Source organism: Mus pahari, chromosome 7, assembly GCF_900095145.1.
Source record: "Mus pahari chromosome 7, PAHARI_EIJ_v1.1, whole genome shotgun sequence".
NCBI lineage: Eukaryota > Metazoa > Chordata > Mammalia > Rodentia > Muridae > Mus > Mus pahari.
Window position 1 is genome coordinate 6,500,910 of NC_034596.1, and position 18,653 is coordinate 6,519,562.

Sequence of the window (18,653 nt, forward strand, 5' to 3'; positions counted from 1 at the left end):
AGAGAGAGAGAGAGAGAGAGAGAGAGAGAGAGAGAGAGAGAGAGAGAGAGAGGCCAGCAGTAACATCTCTGCAATGTTTGCCAAGCTGTGGGAGCATCTACCAACCTCTAGTGCTCACTTGGATCTTGTGATGACAACTGCTATTCTTTCTGCATTGCCTTCCAGGCTTCCTTGCTTTGCGGTTCTGATAGTATCTCATGAAACTTTAAAACTCTCCACCCTTCCTTCATTGTAGTCAACTTTAAATAAATTCAGAGTGTCACTTGTTAAAATAAATGACATTTAAACAACCTCAGCATGGTAACTCATTATCATAGAGAGCTCTCCTGAAAGGTCTATAGTACATTATCTCTATGAAATGGATTTTACCTTCAAATATTAACCTCATTGCTTAGCGAGAACAGGAGCCAAGCACTCTGGTGAGAGGTGGTGTAGAAATGCATAGGTAGATTGATAGAACCGCACAAGTGATGATGATCTAAAACAAAAGCAGAGGAAGGGTTTAGGTTAAATATCAGGTAGCAAATCTGAAGCGTGAGAGAGAGCTCAGATGATTGAGCAAGCTGCCATGGAAGGCTGAAGAACATGTTTTATTTCGGCTGCTCCGAGTTCACTGTGTTTATGCTTCTTTTGAAAGTGAAGTGACCTACAGGATGAATACATTAACTAAAATGTGCTCCACTTGTGGACAGAGACCCGAGGTGCAGAGTAATTAAGGAATGTGCCTCGGAGTGGAGATGACGTCAACGAACACAGTGCCCCTGCTCTCATGGAACTCTTAGAGACCCCGAAGTCCTTTGTGTGTCTGAGTGCGTACTGGCGCATGTGGATTTACAAGAATGTGTGCATGAAGACGCTTGAGATTGACATCAGGAACCTTCTGTGGTTATTCTCTATCTTAATCACTGAGGCAGGCTCTCTCGTTTGAACCCAGAGCTCATCCATAATGGCTAGTGGAGCTAGCCATCTTGCTCTGTGAACTCCTGTATCCACCCTCTGAGTGTTAGGATTATAGGCAGCTGCAGCACCCATCCAACATTTCATGGGTTCTAGGTGGGTATCAGAACTCTGGTCCTCGTGCTTGCTTGACAAGGACTTTATCCACTAAACTATCACCCCAGCTCCAGAGACCCTGTGGTCCTTTGCTTATTCTGTCTCACCAGGCCTTTGGACACAAGACCAGACCTACTTCCTCATTTCATTCTCCGTATTTCCTTCATTGTAATGTTTTTATTCCCTCTATTTTAAGAATGTAAAACCAATGGGTCACATGTCTGTTGTTTTGACTATGAAGTCATTTTCCTTGCAGCTATATTCCCAGAAAAAAAATACAACCAGTAAACATTGTTTGTATTTAATAACCCAATACACAAAGAGAACTTCTGCTCAGGCAGAGAGCTCTAAGACATGGCACAGGATGAGTCACTAGAGGGATTCATCCATTATCAACTGTGGCCTGGAGAAACTTTGAATGGTGAGATTGAGGCATTCTTCTCTATCTCTAAAACACCTCCTTTTGAATCTTGATATCTAACATATAGGCCCTTTTCTGGTACTGACTCTAAATGCTGGGCAGGGGCTATGAGCTATGTGTTTCTTCTGAACAGCACAGTGTTTGTGCTATAAACCTAATCCTGACTATGTAGTGAGAAGGCTCATGTCTAAAAGAAAGCTAAGCCTTTGAGTTACCTCTAGACAATGCACAGTAAGGGAAGGAGGCAAGTTTCACAGGAAGAAGTATAAAGGATTTAGGACACAAGACAGGACTCCTGAGCTATTTCTTCTGCAGCAAGAATAAGTAAAGAAGGTGATGTCAGGAGGTAGTGGAAAGGATGTTCAGTATGAATGAATATTACTTTTAAAACCTGAAAAAGTGATCGTATTTTATAGAGAAAGTAAAAGCATAGATGGAAAGTCTAGGAATGCGAGTTACAATCTGCAAATCTTAATTTGCAAATCATTTTGTAGCCTTGTTTTTCTTAGATCCTCAGTAGTAGCTAGTTGCTTTTCTGTACTCAAGAGCATTCCTTCATAAGCATAGGATATCTGGGCAGGAGATATGTACACAACAAAACCCATTTCTATGTCTCAGCCCTGTCCTTACTGGATATTATAGTAAATGAATTCCCTGAGCTTGGCCATATGGGCCCAAGTGATTCTAGTGAGCTTTCTGTGTCAATTTGACACAGGTTCAAGATACCTGAGAAGGGAGTGTCAACTGAGGTACCACCCAGATTAGTTTGCCCTATCTGTGTCTGTGATGAGTTTTCTTGACTGTTTATTGATGGAAGGAAGGTCTCAGTCCACTTTGGGAGGCACCATTGCCTGAGCATATGTTTCTGGACTGGATATGAAAGCTAGCTAAACATGAGCCTGAGTGAGCAAGCAGTTATCCACTACTGTTTGAACTCCATGTTCTGCTATGAGTTTCAATCCTGACTCCCCTCAATGATAGACTGAATCTTGTAAGCTAGAATAAACCCTTTCCTCCTATAAGTTATTTTGGTCATGGTATTTTTCCCAGTGACAGAGTGAAACTTAAACAGCATCGTGTAGCATTTCCCTTATATTAAATATATTCTTATAAGACACTCCCCAATGGTCCAAAGCTTATCTTTGGAACTCATACAAGTTAAATGTTTAAAATAACTATTTACTAGCAATAATGAAAATATTTGAGATACTCTTTAAAGTTTTAGTTGTGAAATATCAATAAAATAATTGCCTAGTTCTAAGCCATGTACAATTCTAATTAATTCTGCGTGAGACATTTTTTCAGCTTCAAAGATTGCCTTACTTGTATTGCATAACAAAATAATAGTATAATTAGGAATAAATTTGTCACTTTTATAAGTAATTCCTTTTTATTATGTGTTTGGAAGCAAAGCACAAGCATGATTAAAGTCTCTTTTAAAAGGTTTTAATAATTACTATGATTATTATGGATAATCTGGGTCCACAAACTGCAGAATGAACCCCAGACAAGATATATAAAGCCACAAAACATGATAGAAACCTTGATATATCCTGGATCCAGGTTTGGCTAGCCTCGGTAGTCTGAGTCTCCCTATCTACCTTTTTCCTTGTGGAAAGCAGGGGATGGGGCCACATTTCACATCTCTTGCTATTTGCTGGCAGGTGACCTCTTTGTGAGACAATGGAAGAAGCAGTGTTTTGTCTCAGTCAGCATTGCTACCTCTGTGGGTCATGACCCCTTCAGAGGAGTTTCCTAAGACCATCTGCTTATCATATATTTATGTTAGAATTCATAACAGTAGCAAAATTATAGTTAAGTAGAAATGAAAACAGTTTCACGGTAGGGGGGAATCATACAATACAAGGAACCATATTAAAGGGTCACAGCATTAGGAAGGTTGGGACAAACAAACACACACAGGCATGGTTGTCCTTTTCTCAAACACCTCCTTTTGAATCCTAATGTCTAACATGTTGGTCTCAGTGCTTTACTGCTCACAGTTGCCTTTCTCCATTAGCTCTGGTTTTGCTTAATTAATCCTAGATGGAGAGAACTGGAAACCCTCTAGCCAGGATGGATCTTTCTGTAGATGCCACACTCACCTCAGTTATGGCCCCTGTCCTCCTGACTAGCGACACTAGTTCCATTTCTGTTACTCTAATAAAACCCACTGACCAAAGTGACTTTAGGTAAGAAGGGTCTTCTTTAGCTTACAGTTCTAGGTCATGGGCCACCACGGCAGTGAAGTCACAGGGCAAGATTATAAGAGACTTGGTTGTACCGCAAGGGTAGAGAGAGATGAATGCACCATGCTGACTGCCAGCTTGTGCTCACTTAGCTCTGCTTACTCAGGTCAGGGCCCAGCTCATGAAATCGTGATGCCCTCATTCGAAGAGTTTCTCCCTATCCTTATTCACCATCAAGACAATCCCTACAGACATGACTGTGGGCCAACCTGATCTAAAAATGTCTTCAACTGAGGTTGTCTTCTCAGTTGATTCTAAGTTATGGCAAGCAAATATTTAAAACCACTAGCCAGCATACAGAGTTACAAGCTACTCAAGGGCGAGAGCTGGGTCTTGATTTTGTCATTTCTTTCTTAGATCCCTAACTTAGAGGCACTGACAGCAAACCTTCAAGAATATTCACTGAGTCAGGAACTATGGCATGTTCTTGTATCACCAGATGAGCAAGATGAGGCAGGAAGACCACATAAGTTCAGATGTTTGAGAATAGCCTGTAGAATATACCTTAACTACAACTTTAAGAAGACATAATTCTTGAATATATGAGCCAATTGATGGCATAATAAATCACCATTAGTTTGTGTTACCAGATTCTACTTCCAAACTTAGACCCATATAGCTTTGTGTAGAGTTCTTATAAGTTCTACTCCTCATTGTGGAATAGAATGTTAACTCCTCCATAATGTCTAGTATGTTCTACTAGAGAAGCCATACTTCAGCATAAAATCTGTCCCTTCAGTATTCCATCAGGACTTACAGCAAGACCAAAAGTTCATAGATCATCTTAGTCACCAGAGTAATTCAGATACCTCTTTCTTCAATGAGAAAACCAAGACCCAGGTATGGATGGAGCATAACCAAACTCTTTCTGAATTACATCATCTAGAATACAGCATTTCCAGAGCTACTTATCGTGACTTGCCAGGCCCTTTCCCTCTGGAAATTGAGACTAGTATCTCAAGGAGGACATAAAGGATGGCCATCAGATAAAGGTTTGAGTGAGGTCACTAGGGAGATCTGTGCTCCAACAGACCTCCCGCTAAAAGACCTTCATTCCCTGTTCCGTTATTTATATCCATACACATTCGAAAGCATTCTTGATTCATACCACTGCTACAGCCATCTGTCCACTTCTTTCCTAAGTCTTGTTGCTCTGCCTCTGTCTCTTCGCTCTGAAGCTCTGCTGCCCTCTCACTCGTTCAGCCCATTAGCTGAAAGACATCACAATCTGCTAACAATGACTGACATCACTGCCAGAAGATGATCCCCATGGAAACCACATAAAAAAACATTAGGCAGAAGACATGTATCCTAATTTATGTCCAGACTCTGGTTTCCTAAGCTTTCTCTATCTTGTTTCCTTTAACCCATCCTTTAGTCTACAAATGACTAAGCAAACATTGAGTTATACTGTGGGAGAACACTGGAGAAGAACATGGGCTGAATGGTGTAAAGAAAGCTTCAATCCTGCAGGTCAATGGTCATTGCTTGTTTTTCTCACAGGCAACTCCCAGGGCAGCTAGAGAAAGCCTTAATGTTCCCATAATTAGGAATCGTAAGAGATTTTTCTACATCCTACCTGGATTCTCGGAGCATTCACTAGAATTCTATGGATGGTACCTAGGAATAGCGTTAAGATGATTTCTCTCTCCTTTAATGAGCTCTTTGAAATCCTGCAAAGTCTTTTCTAAAATCCTTCTCAAAAATTGCTATAAATACTTCACCTACAGGACCAATAAAGTACCAAAAAAAGAAGGAATAAAGGAAATAAAAAATATAAAGGAAGGAAGGAAGGAAGGAAGGAAGGAAGGAAGGAAGGAAGGAAGGAAGGAAGGAAGGAAGGAAGAAGATAAGGAGAAAGCCTCCTTTGTGGATTATGGTGCAGGCTAAAATTAGAACTGGCCTTAGATCTGGGGTTGATGGTAGTGTAAGCCAATATATCCGAGTGCTTGAATTTTGTAGCAGCTGTTGAAAGCAAGGAGAATTATAGCAGCAACAGCTAGGGGCTCTCTTAAAATCTGTGATATTCCCCATCTTTCCACTATGATGTACTTTCTAGCTGTTCCCTTCATGACTTGAGCATATACATGGTTGTTTTAAAAGTATTTGGTCAAAGATGTCCTCCATGTCTCCGCAGGATAACAAAAGGGGAAAGAGAAAGGGCGGGAGGCTTCATGGGGCTAAACCTATGATTGCAAGAATATCCGCAGATTTAGTTGTTATCTTACTTGGGCACTGACATTGATAGTTTGCCTCATAGAAATTAGGTTCTTTCTTACTTATATGTCTCCCAAAAGCCTGCTCATCTGTGACAGCACTCACAGAGTCATGATCCCTGCATTATTAATCATTTTGGAGAAATTACCAGGTATTTGGGATGGTCACGAATCCCCACTATCAATTAGATATATAACTTCATACTTACCAGGTTCCAAAAGCAACTTAAATCCTGACATTGTAACTTTTGCCTACGTACTCCAAAATATATTGATACCCTCAAATTCTTATAGCATTTACTATATGAATCGATTCAGCATCTCATTGACCACTAGATTTATTCTTGTCTGAACTACATAATAATTGTCTCCAAGAAGTAGACGGAGTAGCCCCCATGTTTCTTCTGTCAGTCACAGTAATGATGAAATGAGAACCAAGTACAAATTCATTTGTTCATCTACTCTTCAAATGATTACTTAGTATCCATTACTATGCCAGGATTTATTCTAGGCATTAGAGTTACATTCAACCACAAGTTTGAACCTTCTCAGTATAATGAGAGGATCCACCATACGGAGCTGAAATGGTCATAGTGCACAATGGCATGCAACAGAAGCAAAGGCACTGGGGCACATTCAGGGGAAGAACAGATTCTCAGGGATGGCAATGGGATTATATGGCAAAGCATCTGCATAAATATTTATTGATTAATTGGGGGGAGGAGTAGGTGTCTTTGGGAATTACAGGGACAAACTGCCCTCATTAGCCAATGATGAGAGAAACATTTTCCTTTAGTGAGGGAGCTCATGGGAGAACAAGTGAAAATATGTATTAATGATAATGAAAGGAAAAATTCAGACCCAAAAGGATCATATACATCATGAGTATCTGACCAGACCCTTCCATCTGTCTAGCCTCAGGGAAGAGTAGTTATCCCCTCCTTTCTGTTTTCCTCCCAAGTCCTTGGAGATGCTTTAGCCTTGAGATAGCCACACAGCAACAATCCAGGTCCAGGAAACCAGGTGGACTCAAGCTCACAGTTGACAGGCCAAGCGATATACACAGATCTCTCTTAGAGACGCTGGCCTGACAAGGGGTGGGAGCCTGTGTGTGATTTGGGTTTTGCCTGCATAGTTTATTTATTCTGCAGCATATGCTGGCTCAGAAAATGAAGGCAGTTCCAATTTTCCATGTTCATTTTAGTCCTCCCTTAATTCGCATAAGGTGCATTCTGCAGGATTCTTATCCTTATGGTTTATAAGTGAAACATCTGTGATTTTTTTTTTTGTCCTTTGAACTTTTGAGCCAAATGGCTTAAAACTAAAAACAGTTACCCTTTCCCCTGGATCCACAACTGACAGCATGGTGGGTAGTAATGAGCACCTTCTGCAAACGGGTGAGGCTTTCATTCTTATAACTCAGTCTGCAAACGGGTGAGGCTTTCATTCTTATAACTCAGTCTGCACTGGCCTTGGGCTTACGTGTCCTCAATCTGCCTATGGATCAATGTCAAATAGAAAGAAAACATGGAGTGATAAGGAAGGATGCTTGGCTCAGAGGAAGAAGCAATTTAATCACACACGTATCATGTGAAGCGTACCTAGCCCTGCTCCCAGATCATGTTCCATCACTTTTAATGGGCTTCTATTCATTCCCACCTTCACAGTTGTTAGGACTACCACTCTTTCTGTAGGGCAGTGGTAACTCAGGATTTGTAGCTGTCCGTATTAAATAGAAAGAGACAGAACTGGGTCTGTCAAACAACAAACTCCCAAGAAAGACTTGTACTTTTAATTCTATTTATGCCTAAATAGCAACCATAAAATAATCCATTACATTAAAATTCATAAGAGTGGCCAGCCACTGTAGTGGTCAGTACCTTTAATCCTAGGGATTAGGACTCCAAAATAGGACAGTGAGGAGTTCAAGTTTAGCCTAAACCATATTATGAGTGTGAGACCATTCATAGCATCATAAGACTTTATCAAAACACAACCAAAACTAAAACTCTCATGGTAGTGAAACAATTAGTTCTAGAAAGTGCAATGCCCCATCTCTGTCAGATAGTGTGGTAATTTTTTTATTGACCAATCCTAAACCTGATAGGGGACTAATATCCAATATATACAAAGAGCTCAAGAAGCTGAACTCCAGAAATTCAAAAACCCCATTAAAAAATGGGTACATAGCTAAACAAAGATTTCTCAACTGAGGAGTACCAAAGGGCTGAGAAGCACTTTAAAAAATGTTCAACATCCTTAATCATCAGGGAATTGCAAATCAAAAAAACACTGAGATTTCACCTTACACCAGTCAGAATGGCTAGGATCAAATATTCAGGGGACAGCAGATGCTGGCGAGGATGTGGAGAAAGAGGAACACTCCTCCATTGCTGGTGGGATTGCGAGCTTGTACAACCACTTTGGAAATCAGTCTGGTGGTTCTTCAGAAAACTGGACGTAGTACTATTGGCAGATCTAGCAATACATTTTCTAGGTATATACCCAGAAGATGTTCCAATTGGTAATAAGGACACACACTCTACTATGTTCATAGCTGCCCTNTTTATAATAGCGAGAAGCTGGAAAGGACCCAGATGTCCCTAAACAGAGGAACGGATACAGAAAATGTGGTACATTTACACAAAGGAGTACTACTCAGCTATTAAAAACAATGAATTTATGAAATTATTAGGCAAATGGATGTATCTGGAAGATATCATCCTGAGTGAGGTAACCCAATCACAAAAGAAGTCACTAGATATGCACTCACTGATAAGTGGATATTAGTCCAGAAGCCTAGAATACCCAAGATACAATCTCTAAAACACAAGAAAATCAAGAATAAGGAAGACCAACATGTGGATACTTCATTCCTCCCCAAAATAGGGAATAAAATATCCATGAAAGAAGTTGCAGAGACAAAGTTTGGAGCTAAGACGAAAGGATGGACCATCCAGAGACTGCCCCACCCAGGGGTCCATCCCATAATCAGCCAACAAACGCAGACACTATTGCATATGCCAGCAAGATTTTGCTGAAAGGACACTGATATAGCTATCTCTTGTGAGGCTATGCCAGTGTCTAGCAAATATAGAAGCGGATGCTTCTATAGACCCCAATGGAGGAGCTAGAGAAATTACCCAAGGAGCTGAAGGAGTCTGCAACCCTATAGGTGGAACAACAATATGAACTAATCAGTACCCCCCAGAGCTCGTGTCTCTAGCTGCACATATAGCAGAAGATGGCCTAGTCAGCCATCGTTGGGAAGAGAGGCCCCTTGGTTTTGCAAACTTTATATGCCCATACAGGGGAATACCAGGGCCAAGAAGTGGGAGTGAGTGGGCAGGGGAGCAGGGTGAGGGGAGAGTATAAGGGACATTTGGGATAGCCTTTGAAATGTAATTGAAGAAAATACCTAATAAAATAATTTAAAAAACAAAGATTAAATGTGTCACTCCCTTGTTGCATGTGTTGCCTACCATGCACAAAAGCCTGATTTTAATCTTAGCAATGTAATAAATAAATAAATAAATAAATAAATACTGCAAAAGCATTTAATACGGAGAAGAAAACATTTTGGTGGGAGATTACATTGTAGAGTGGCTGTTCTGTCTTAGGAAATGTGTTTTGGGGGTATACGTTCACCTGTGGGAACATAGCATAGACTTGAATGTTGGAAGAGAAAATGACAGTTGCATATGGTCCTACCAAATATGGATGCGTTAGAACAATTACAAAAGATTCACATTTGACCTCATCCAACACTACCTAAGACTGGTACAGATGAATACGTCCATTACTCCATGTACCACTACATTATGACTGCCTCTGTAGAAACACAGAGGAGGTCTCCATCATCCACATAGAGCAGAGCATCACTGGAAACAGCAATAAAGGTCCAAACATACAATCAGCGCAACTGTTCTGTAAATAGACCTTCCACTGACTGATTCAGCTAGAGAGCAACTGATAATTCTAGATTGTGTACTGAGGTGAGGCCATAATGAACGGGGGCATTACATTGGGGGTAAGGTTTTCTTCATCTGAAAATTATTTAATATATTGTCACCCCTTCATTGACTCTGTTAGAGACATGGGAGTTTAACATCGTGGCATCTAAAGGCTCAGATACAGACCTCGACATCACCAGAACTTGGGTTAGAGACTTTGAACAGCAGGCAGGCAGGTTACCTGAATATCCTTCTCCACAACAATCACTCTCTAGAGAAGTAGCCTGCAGCAGGGTAATAGCCTCCCTCAAGAGATACTGGGCAGTGTTTGAAGGCATGTTTTATGGTCACTATTGAGAAGTCACTGCTTGTATTTAGAAGGGACAACTCAAGATGCTGTTAAAAGTCCTGTAATGTACAAGCTGTCACTCTGCTCATAAAAATGATCTAGCTTCTGATACTGACAATGTCCAAGTTCTATGACTCTAGAATATTCCAGAAAGGATAGCGTTTTCAAAGGGTAGCTGAAGAATGGAGAGGTCACTCAAAAACACACACTCAAACTGCCAGGTTCTTATCTCTATCTTATCCTCTCCTCACATTATGTGCTTACCTATAAAAGTATCCCTTGCTTATACATATGTGAAATGTGTATTTATGGCACACATGCGCAGCTTCACATAATATTCCTGATGTAGTAGCTGATCCAGTTATATAGGAGAAAGAAGGTCAGGAGCTGCCATTAAAATATTAGTTACTGCTTTGCATGAGGCATATAACCCTGCCATCTTAGTTACTATTCTATTGCTATGAGGACACACTATGACTAAGGTAACTTATAAATCATTTTATTGAGGGGCTTGCTTACGGTCTCAGAGGATTAATCCTTGAACATCATGACAGAGAGCAGGGCAGCCGGCAGTCAGTAACTGACAGCTTGTATCTGATCCTGAAGATGGAGGCAGAAAGCAACTACACCTGGTATGGCTTTTTGAAACCACAAAGCTGACCTCCATTCTCAGAAACAATTCCACCAACTGGAACCAAGCATTCAAATATATGAGCCTGTAGGGAATTCTTGTTCAAATCACTGCACATTGGGTTTCCTTTCTAAAGACTTACAATAACATATGAATAGATTCTGCCTCTGAAACCCATTCTAGTCATCTGATTAGTGAAGACACTTGATCTTTTTTTTTTTAATTAAATGTTTTACCCATTATGTCTGTGCTGGATAGTTTTATGTCAAATTGACACGAGATAGAGTCATCAGAAAGGCGGGAATCACAATTTAAAAACACTTCTACAAGACTGAGCTGTAGGTAAGCCTGTAGAGCATTTTCTTAGTTAGTGGTCAATGGGGGGGGGGGGAGGTGGGCAGGGCTCAACCCATGGCAGGCAGTGCCATCCCTAGCCTGCTAGTCCTGGGTTCTATAAAAAAGAAGGCTGAGTACTCCATGTGGCGCAAGCCAGAGAGCAGCAGTGCTCCCTGACGTCTGCATCAGCTCCTGCCTCCAGGTTCCTGTCCTGTTTGAGATCCTGCTCTGACTTCCTGTGATGGTGCATTGTGCTGAAGCTATACAATCTGAATAAACCCTTTCCTCTCCAACTTGCCTTTTGGTCATGGTGATTCATCAGAGCAATAGAAACCCAAACTAAGACAGCATGTCTCTTGACTAGGAATTAGATATAAGTTCTTTATACTCTAAAGTGACTCTATATCCATCACCCATATGTTTGAAACTTCTCTATAAAGATACCGCCCCTGTCTGCCCCAGTGCACTTTTCTTTCACGTCCTCATATTCTCAAATTATAATATCCAAAGCTTGATGATATAAAATTTGTGCCAGTCATAGCTGGCCATTAAGGACATTGAGCACAGGGGGAAAATGTAACTCAGGGGCTTATCTGGTTATAACCACCTGAGCCAACATTTCTCAACCTATGGCTCAGGACTCTTAAAAGACCCACTGGAAAAAAATATTTACATTATGATTCATAACAATTGCAATATTACAGTTATAAAGTGGCAACAAAAATAATTTTATGGTTGGGAATCATCTGAACATGAACAACTATATTAAAGAGTCAGTGCATTAGGAAGGTTTAGAAGTATTGATCTAAGATTTGATGCTTATTTATGTATTAGGAAATGAAGCCAGCAATGTATGCATACACTGTTAACTCTACAAGAAACTTATTTCCCATTTTACAGATGAGTAAACAGTTGCTCATGATCACTTGCTTTTAAATTTTAGACCATCCACTCAAACTCTGCCATACTGAAGCAACCTTCCTAACTGTTTCAATGCACTTCCCCTCATGGAGTACCCCATCGATCAGAGGAGCAGGCATGCACATTTAAATCTCCCCAAGTCAAGTCAGGCTCATGAGCCCTTCTTGATCCTTATCCACAAGTCCCAGGCAGATATCCCACTGAGAACTCTAATGCACCTTTTCTGAAAGCCTCCTTGAGGGCCCGGTGAGCACATGGCTCAGCAAGGCACAGTCTTATGAATAGTAATGAAATCCAATCAGGAACAGAGGTCTGAGATTTTAATTGAGCTATCCTTTAAAGGACTGCTTTTCTCCGTGTCAAGGTCATGTTCTCCTAGCTAGCGCAAGTTATTTTATGTGCGTAGCAAAGATAATAGACACTAGAGACACATTGGGGACAAGTGGCATACGGCATGGAAGAAAGGAGGAAATATACGAAAAGCAATCATTGAAGTATACACTATAGACCTTCCCATTGATAATTGGTTTAAATTATTAAAGCACATAAGAGGTTATTAACTAGAGAGAGTATAAATTACTTTTTTTTTTTTGCTGAGCATGACTTTTCAAAGTCTCCCAAACTTCTGTGAAAAAAAAAAAAAAAAGAAAGAAAAAAAGAAAAAAAACCTTCAAATATAAAGTCTTTAGGAAAGAAAAAAAAAAAGCCTTTAAAAACTTATCACCAGAGTGGATGGATGAGGAGTGAGCAGATGCCTCATGAATTTGAGATCTTGTTACCTGCCATGAGAGTATAAAATGTGAAATGGTATTTAAATAATGCTAATGGTGCTCTGGAGCTCTTGATGGGAGCTGGCAGTGGCCTGGTCTACAGAGACAGTCGTAGGACCTCTGGGGGCAGAACATCCCGGAGGCATGAGGTTAGCTGAGAACAGGTCCCCTCAGCTCTCACTGGGGGAATCAGTCCCTGCAGTACAGGCACATGGGGACAAAGTGGACCTCATGGAAGAGAAGCTGACTTCACTGTGGTCACTGCACTGAGGGGCAGCAGAAGGAGCCAGAGGTCTCATCAACCCCAGGAGACCTCAGGAAGAGGCTGAAGCCTGAGGAAAATGAATGGCATCCTCCATCCTCCTCATGACTGATTGCTGATTTATACCCCTGCTCTGGGGCCCTTCCTGACTTTTCTGCAAATAGCCCTGATGAACCTGCTCTTATCTAACGCAGCCCCAATCTTCTGGGGCTTTGCATTAGCATTTTTAGGATGTACTGTTCTGGCAAGAGACCTTCTATCTAGTAAGGCCAATTATCTCCTTAGATTCCTACTTCTATCTTTATTCATTAACTCCTGATTCCTCTCTCAGAAATGAGCTCATTTAGGCTGCTAGCCTCTTCTTTGAATGACTTTTCCTCCTTGCGGACTAAATCCAGGATCATTTTTTTGCTCACCATTCCCTCTAGGCCTGCTCCCCTATTCCATGCTTCCCTCACCTCTGCCTTATAGTCAGTGGCGGCACCCCTAATGAAAAATTAAGATGGCAGTCAAAACTGCCCCTCCCTACCAAGCTCAGGACAAGGTTTGAGTTTCCTGTCCTTCAATAGTACAAGAAATCCAACAATCCTTAGAAAGATGGTTAATTTGTATCAGTCATTACATGAACTAAGTGCTATGAAATGCATGTGCACATGCACATACATACATATGCATAATCATGGTTTCATTATTAAACTTTTTATTAAATTTATTTTTATCTTTTTGGCCTGATTATGCTGGTGATTGGACCTAGGGCCCTTTTCATGTTATAAAAGCATTCAACCACTGTGCCATATGCTAAGTCCTCTTTTAACTTCCTTTAGTTGTCTGTTTGTTCGTTTGTTTATTTCCTTTGCAGCTATTCCTCCTCCAGGTCTGATCAGATTTTCATGTGATATCGGCTGCCTTGTTCTGGATCTGAATCAAGAGAATATAGCCAATAAGATGCCCCACCACCACTACCACCACCACCACAAATCAGAACTTTTATCAAGCTAAAAATCAGAAATCCTTTTCTACTACATTTAGAATTCCTCCACACACCGGAGACTGGCCTGCAAAAAACATGTAATAAAACTGGTCAGATAGAAAGAACAGTCAGACAGAGACAAACAGGGAGAATAGGAATGGGATCAGAGACTCCAGTTCCAGTGACTCTCCTCGCCTTCCTATAATTAGAGTATTAGTCTCTTGTTTGATTATGTGACTTTATTAGAGTTCTTCCAATAAATTCACATCTTATCCAGACTGTTTTCTTCACTTCCTGCTGCTTATATCCAAAGGACTCCTGAATATCAGGGAGAAAGACGCTTGAAACAATGAGCTTCCAAATATTAACAGCAATTATCTTAGGGATTTTTTTTTGTTTGTTTTTTTGGGTTTTTTGGGGTTTTTTTTTTTTTAGTTTATTTATTATTATTTTCTTTATTTACATTTTAAATGCTATCCCGAAAGTTCCCTATACCCCACCCCCACCCCTGTTCCCCTACCCACTCCTACTCACTTCCACTACTGGGTCCTGGCCTTCCCCTGTGCTGGGTCATATAAAGTTTACAAGACCAAGGGGCCTCTCTTCCCAATGATGGCTGATTAGGCCATCTTCTGCTACATACGCAGTTAGAGACTCAAACTCAGGGGGTACTGGTTAGTTCATATTGTTGTTGCACCTACAGGGTTTCAGCCCCCTACAACTCCTTGGGTACTTTCTCTAGCTCCTCCATTGGGGACCCTGTGTACCATCCAATAGCTGGCTGTAAGCATCCAGTTCGGTGTTTGCCAGGCACTGGCATAGCCTCACAAGAGGCCGCAATATCAGGGTCCCTTTAGCAGAATCTTGCTGGCATGTGCTTTAGTATCTAGGTTTGATGGCTGGTGATGGGATGGATTCCCGGATGGGGTAGTCTCTGGATAGTCCATCCTTTCATCTTAGCTCTAAATTTTGTCTCTGTACCTATATACTTTCATGAGTATTTTGTTCCTTATTCTAAGGAGGAATGAAGTATCCACACAATGGTCATCCTTCTTGGTTTTCTTCTGTTTTGCATAATGTATCTTGGGTATTCTAAGTTTCTGGGCTAATATCTGCTTATCAGTGAGTGCATATCTAGTGANTTCTTTTGTNATTGGGTTACCTCACTAAGGATGATATCCTCCAGATACATCCATTTGCCCAAGAATTTCATAAATTTATTGTTTTTAATAGCTGAGTAGTACTCCATTGTGTAAATGTACCACATTTTCTATATCCATTCCTCTATTGAGGGACATCTGGGTTCTTTCCAGTTTCTGGCTATTATAAATAAGGCTGCTATGAACATAGTGGAGCATGTGTCCTTATTACCAGTTTTTACTTATCTTCATTTACCACTTCTATGAAATGAATTTGGAATATTTACATAATTTTGTGAAAGTGTACTCTTTTTGTCACAATGATTTGTCTACTGATCTGATTAAAATAGAAATACAGATCAAAGGAATAATGAATGCAGCTGGAAGGAAATTCAGTAGATATGAGCCACTCGACTAGAACTAGGTTAGAGTCACATGTTTGTGTGTTTTGTAAATATTTATTAAGTTCCAAGCATTACCAGGCCTTGTACATATAAGACTGAGCAAACGTGGACATGATATCTGCTGAGCTTGGAAGCTAAAGGGAATTTAATTAGACCAATAACCACCCTAGTAAATGTAAGGTTGCTACTGTAATGAGTGTTATGAAAAGGAGAAATTTGTAAACATAGTGATATGACCTAGCAAGGAAAGTCAGGAATACTGAATAAAGAAAATACTAAAATCTGTAAATAAGCAAGAGATCACTGATGAAGACAAAAAAAAAAGAAAGAAAGAAAGAAAGAAAGAAAGAAAGAAAGAAAGAAAGAAAGAAAGAAAGAAAGAAAGAAAGAAAGAAAGAAAATGTTCCTGGGAATGGAGACTGTATCACAGGCTCATGTCAGCAGGGAATATGGGAAACCTGGGACAGTAAGAGAAATCTGGAATCTCTGAAGCAACTAGAGCAAGGGAAGAATAGGAGAGGAGCTGGAGAGACTGGAATTCTCAAACCAAACAACACGATTTGGAATCAAGTCCGAGTTTGCCATTTTTCCTCAGGACATGGAGGGGTCATTAGAGGACACATGTGCTAACTTTGTATTTCTGTTTTTGAGATGAGCAGTGATAGTTAATCTTGCTTGTCAACTTGCTGGGACTTTGAATCACCATGAAAGCAAATCTTGAGGCATGTCTGTGAGGGATTATCTAAAGTAGGTTAATTGAGGCAAGAAATTCAAATGTAGATGGTACCATTCTTCACAGGCACTTATTTCACTCAACTTTCTGCTGTGGATGCAATGTGACCAGTCACTTCAGGATCCTACTACCAGGGTACTGCAGCACCTTAATAGACAGTGTCTCTTAGAACTAAAGCCAGAACAAACCATTTCATCTTCAATTGTTTTCATCGGAGATATTGTCAGAGCAGTGAGACAACTGATATAGCAATAAAGTGTGATTAGCATTGTATCTAGTGAACATTACTCTGAATGTGGCATGGAAAACAGACTCAAGATCTGTTGAAGGTTCTGCTTAATTACTGACAGAAACCCTTGGACTGGTCATCTGCCAGGTGAGAAAGAAATGACAGTAACATGCCAGAAATTGGTTGTCATGAACATGGAGAAGAGCCAGACATATATTTAAAGTAGCTAGTCATTGGTTTTCTTTCTGAAACTTTAATTTCTATCAGAGACAGAAATTCCTTTGTCATAGACAGAGGAATTTGAATCTATAAAAAGATAAAATGGTTACACTTAATTGAGTTGTATTTTTTGAGTCTTGTTTCTATCAGAAGTAATTAAAGGAAAGTTCACAAAAGAGTTGGATTTCAAACTATGTACTAAAAAAAAAAAAATGGCTCAGGCCCTGTGGAAAGGAAAAAAAATCCTATGCAATTAAGCAGTAAATAGAAGGTATTCTCAAACTGGACAAGTTATTATATTTACTTAACAAGGGAGTTAAATAAGGGAATTGACAATATTTATAGAAAGCGGGGCAATGGGAAAGAACCGTAGAGCTGACATCTATACAAGAATCAAGAGAGCATTCTATGTAGAGAAATATCAACTACTTTCCTTACCTCATTTCCCTTCTTCCTATCTGATTCAGATTTATGAGATGCATTGCTTCAACTAGGCTATACCCTGTAGGAATGAGAGTTTTTTGATGTAATGTATACACATGAGACCTCCAGAGCACAAGTCAAGGAAGGACATTATCTACAGAAGAAATCCAAAGAACTCAACTCATGTGCCCTTGAGCAGTATAAAAATATATCTAGTTAACAAACATTTTTGGGGGGATTGGTTCTAATGCTTTGATTAGAAGCATTCGGCTTCCCAAATCACAGAGGAATCTATATGTCTGGATGTTGAAGGTCCCTGTCCTTGATTGGTTTTTGATTGGTCAATAAAGTTACTAATAGCCAATGGTTCGGTGGGGTTAGATTTCCCGGAGAAGGAACAAAATGAGGAAGAAAGGGCAGAATCTCCAAGAAGTGAAAGTAGAAATATCAGACTTAAGAGCCCACTGACATGTAAAAGTCAGGGAAGGAGCCCCAGGGGCTACTCCCCCAATTGGGTCTGGGGTAGCAGAGATGAAATATAGATTTAGCAAATATTAACTCAGGAATATTGAAGGGGGGGTGTTAGCCACTTGGAGGTTCAGGAATGGCCCAGTAAGGAATAGAACAAGTAAGGTATATTAAAAATAACTTGGGCTGGAGAGCTGGCTCAGTAATTAAGAGATAGACCTACGCATATAAAATTTTTTAAAAATAAGTTTTAAGAAAATAGTATAAATACAGGAAATGTCTGGAAGACTATATAGACTTTAAAAATATTAAATAAAGGTGCAAATGCAAAATCACAGGACCATGGAACAGTACAATGTGTCACTCACAAGGTTATCAACAATAGCAGAGACATAGGCTGCTTGCTAATCTAACATTCGTAGATGAGGAATGTTATGGTCTAAAATGACCATTAATGAAAATCTTTATTACAAAACAGGGTAGAGCACTGCGGGTGTAGCTTACTCACTACAACTAGGTAGGACTCCCCTAGAAGAAGGAAGCTCTGGGATTGGTTTTCAACAATAAAGAACGGTGGGTGGAGACCTCTTAAGGCAGGGGCTGCATATCAGATGTCCTGCATATCATATATTTATTTACATTATGATTTATAACAGTAGCAAAATTATAGTTAGGAATAGAAAGAAATTAAATCATGGGCTTGGGTCACCACTACATGTGAAACAGTCTTAAAGGCTCTCAGCATTAGGAAGGTTAAGAATTACTGCTGTAGAAGAGGTGTGGTAGTGCAGGAGTTTGATGAGAGCCAAGAGGGATAAAAATGTTTTGAGATTTGAAGAGCAAAGGGATAAGCGCAGCTCTGCCAGGTAGGAAATGAGTATCTGCCAAATGGAAAAAAGAGAGAAAG

General features: G+C 40.2%; 1 long non-coding RNA gene across 1 annotated transcript in view; it reads right to left on the reverse strand.

Moving 5' to 3' along the window:
- The window catches only part of LOC110324217, an 8,968-nt gene extending 4,071 nt beyond the window's left edge, over positions 1–4,897 (reverse strand). Inside the window, exons 1-2 of the long non-coding RNA XR_002380678.1 lie at positions 4,832–4,897; positions 370–478 (exon numbers count right to left, since the gene is read on the reverse strand). This is a non-coding gene — a long non-coding RNA (uncharacterized LOC110324217). The remainder of the gene's footprint in view (positions 1–369; positions 479–4,831) is intronic.
- Between the last annotated feature and the right edge of the window lie 13,756 nt (positions 4,898–18,653).